A 4,642-nucleotide genomic window follows, 5' to 3' on the forward strand; every position below is an offset into this window, starting at 1 on the left:
CCCCCATCCTTCCATTCCAATTCGTTTGCCAAGCTTGAGAGTGATACACATCCAGCAAGCAAAGCACCATCTCAATCCACTTCAATCATCAACTGATTAGGCTGAGAGTGTCACACGACCAGCAGCCTAATTCCATCTTATCTATCTTTATTTATCTTGTTTTATCATATTAGAAATTATATCTCATTTGTTTTTGCATTCGTTTTCAGGATCATAACTTGCATTCCATCATATCGCCCATCCGATCATATCTTTGGTCGATCCATCAAGCTTCCATCAACCATTTTGCCATCCCTGATTTCCAGCCTGCAACATACTCGAGTAGAAATATATCATTAGAATCATCAAACATTTTTTTTTTTTTGAAAAATTCACATGATAACATTTATCTACTCGAATTGTGTTTGATGATTTTTCAAAATTCAGAAAAAAAGTCTGCAGCAGTTTTTACTTATTTTTTTTTTACTTTTGAATATTCGTAATTCAATTCCAAGCAAATTTGGGGTTTTAATTTATCTAAGAAAACAATATAAATTTTGATTTAGATTTATTCTTTTTGAGCATTCATTTTTGTTCAGGAATACACAGGTTCTAGGCTTTTGAGTATTGCCCAATCATGTGTTATATAATAACAAATGATTTTATATTGGTAAACCAGAGAATCGATGCTAAAATTCAATCTTGGTTCTCTTAAAACAAAGAATGAAAATAAAAGCCACGTAATAAAAATACTAAAGCAAGAAACGAATCGAATCATTCATTCGTTGTTCTGTAAAGAGTTGTTTGAATACCTAAAAAAGCCATTAAACATCGGAAGCAATGGTTCAAAGAACAAGAAGGAATAAAGGATAATAAAAGAGGTGACGTGAAGGAATTAAACTTTGAAAGTTAGAGAGAAATAGAATCATGCAGAGAGAAAAGGAGAAAGATGAAAGGGAAAGCATTTAAAATGACGGAATAGTGTCACCCTTACATATGTCCAAGTGTACCACCGCACCTACTAGTGAACCAACTCATTAACAAAAAACTATTTTGTTTTGGGCGTAATTTAGATATTTTTAACATATAAATCCAATCTTGTCTTAGTGATGTAACTTTCTTATAGGTTATGTCTTGTGTGAATAATCATGTGTTTATCTAATATGCTGTTTGATTGATTTTAAAAGGTATTGATGCAAGATTTTTAGACACCTTAGGCACTTTAACCGATAATCTGAACCGGAATCGACTCAAAACTATCCAATTCGATATACACTAAAACCTCTATAAATTAATAATATTGGAATTTTAAAATTTTATTAATTTATAGAGATATTAATTTACAAAAGTTTTCTTATTTAGATTTCTTATTTTAAAATACATTTATTCTAAGATAAGAAAAATATTTGATTTTAGTATATAGACATTAATTGTTATTCTTTTAAATTTGACATTTATATTAATTTTATTATATTATCTGGTGTATATAATATATATTGCATAGAACTTAAATGTGATCAGATATACTATTATTAAATTTCATCAAAAATCTATTAAGTGTTAAAAAATATAAAAATAATTCCACTGTGAATATAAAATAAACACTATAATAGTAGGTTCTTACTTATATAAAATATGTATACATATTAATTATTAATTTATAATTTTAATGGGAACATGTATATACGTAGAAGTTTCAAAAAAATTATTATCTTATTATTTTATCGATTTGTGTCAAATTTTGAACCAATCCAAGTTGGGAACGGAAAAAATTTATTAATTGATAGAGATTATTAATTTATCGAGTATTATTTACAGAGGTTCTACTGTAGAACAAAAAATTTACAAAAATTTAGATATGTTTAAAATCTTTATATCCGAAAGAACCGAAACTTAAAAGAACCAATCAAAGAGGTCCGATTTGACAAATCCGACCCGAATAAATTCAACTTGATAAGAACCAATTAATTTTTTTTTGTCGGCATCATAGACAGACTCATGTAAACTATACAAACCAAACTGGTAACTCCGCATCCAGTAGCGGCCCTGGGTACAAGCGGTGGAAGCACCTGCTTCCGGCCCTATTTAGAATAGATAATATTTCGACCTTTATTTTCGTAAATTCTTCATTAGAGCAGTTGGTTTACAGCTTTAAATTGTCAGCCGGCCACCATTTATTTTTCATCTAGAAACAAGCCCAAATTTTTTCATTTTTGCTTCAAGCCCATAATTTTTCCGGGCCGGGCCTGTCTGCATCCATATGGACTACAAACAATGGTTTCTTTCTTGCATGTGTGCTAGACTGTGCGCCCTTAAGTTTTGCGTCCGTGGTATATGAACGAGCTCTGGGCTGTTGAAACTTCTCTTCAAAATCTTGATATCCTCCAAATAACTTGCAAATGCTGGTCATTCTTTTGCTTCTGAAACCATATTCATTAACTGAGAACAATCCGTTGCAAATGTAACCGTATACTGTCTTAAATTTCTCATACATTCTATTGCCAAATAAGGGACTCTATCTCCGAATGAAAGGGCGACTGACTCGCCCTTGTATTCCTCGCTTCCATTAAACCATCAAAACCTTCCAGTGTGCTATACCACCGTTGTCCCGAATAGTTATCCTGATTTTTCCAAGATCTATCCGTAAAACACCATCTACCTGTGATAGCTAGAACTATTGCTTCTCCTGGTGATCGGGTTTGAATGGTTCCCTGTGTAAGGGATATTTGTGCTTCAGCCCAAAGTAGTGACTCCGTTTCTGCCAATCTAAGAGTATCTTTAGGATCAATATCCAATACTAAAGACTTTGTTGTTTCGTCTTTTCCATATGTACCATAAAATCCATGCAAATTGATGATTTTCCAATTCCGGAGAGACCCTCCAAAATAAATAATTTATATTTGTAAACAGTGATTGAGTAGGGAAGATGTCTGGTTTCGATGGAATTCGTGAGAGCGCCAAACTTGAACCGCCGGCGGACATTCAAAAACCACATGATTTATGGATTCCTCAAGTGCTCCACAACGTGCACAAATTGTATCCCCTGAAGACCTCTCGCTTTTAAGTTTTTATTTACCACAATACATCATGATACAAATTGACATAAGAAATGCTTCATTTTTAGAGGGCACCGTATTTTCCAGCAGAAAGCCTTCAAGGGAGAGACCGAGGGACCATACTTTGGAAGCGTTCTCTCTTTGTCTGGATACACTCGTTCTACTTGATAACCAGATTTAACCGTGTATCTCCCATTATTAGTGAAATGTCATCCATCACGATCTGCTATCTAATTTCGGCTTAAAGGTATACTTTCACTTATTTTCACATCGTGAGTATCCACCAACGTCTGAATGACCTGTAAATTCTATGTTCTCGATGCTCATTTGATGAGCGAGTCCACTGTAAAGTCTGGATAAAGGTTTTGTTGTTTTTTATTTTCTTGTTTCGGGCGAGTGATAAGAATCAATTCATACCCACCTAAAATATAAATATCCAAGACTATGACTTAAGACAAAATTTGCTTCAAAAAACATATATCCCTCCCCGCTTGACCCGACGAGTGACGGGTGCATGCATGTTAAGATTTTTTTGATGTGAGTTGAATATTTGGATACGTGAGGATGTTGGTTAATCAATTTAAAATCACAGATATCCGCGAATGCGCCAAATTTATAAAAAAAATATTATTATTTTCTAAATTTTAATTTTAATTATATAATATATAAATAGTAATTAAAATTAGCTATATTTTTAATAAATAGATTTTTATTCAAACTATATACTTTTAAAATATAAGACTTATATTATTAGAAATATTTTTTTTAAATAAAAGATATAACAATTGAAATTTTATTTTAACTAGTATGATCCGTAGGTAACTTGCGGATAACCCACAAATTTGACCAGACATATAAATTTACTAAATTAAATCCAAAGATTATGCAGATTATTTTTTTGATAAAAAATACTGCCAATCTGCCGTATGACGTGTCAAGCGGGGCGAATCTGTCCCGAATCTCAGCACTACTATGACTCCATATGTTCCAATTTACATTTGTATTTATGATTTTGCTGTAATGCATTTTTATTTGTAATCTTCGTTATTATTTTTGTTGTATTCTTAAATAATATGAAAATTTAAATGTCAAATTTAGAGTTTACAAATGTTTAATTTTAATTATTAATAGTTTATTTTGGTCATTTGGAAATTTTAGATAATATAACGGGTTTAGCTAAATTTTGATATGTTATATACTACCTCCGTTCCCGAAAGTAAGATGTTTTAGATATTTTTCTTGTTCCACAAAAATAGATTTTCTATATTGTTAAGGTACTTTTTTATACTTTTGAGGAACATTAATTGAGAATATTTGAATTGATTAAATTTCATTGGTGGAAAGTTATTGGAAAATGTATAATAAAGTAAAAAATAAATTAAATTATAAACATTTATTAAATTCTTAATAAGCGTGCATACTCTAGAAAATCTTACTTTCAGGAACTGAGAGAGTATATGAATCAAAACCGAATTATAGTCACATTTTTGATAGTTAAGGTATAAAATATTTGGAACTAAATCGACTAGGAACAGAGAGGAACTGGCCAAAAACCAAACTAAAAATTTGCAAGTATCTAGAAAAGTTCAAATCTTTAAGACTAGAAG

The sequence above is a fragment of the Brassica oleracea genome, chromosome C9 (genome assembly GCF_000695525.1).
Source record: "Brassica oleracea var. oleracea cultivar TO1000 chromosome C9, BOL, whole genome shotgun sequence".
Lineage (NCBI taxonomy): Eukaryota > Viridiplantae > Streptophyta > Magnoliopsida > Brassicales > Brassicaceae > Brassica > Brassica oleracea.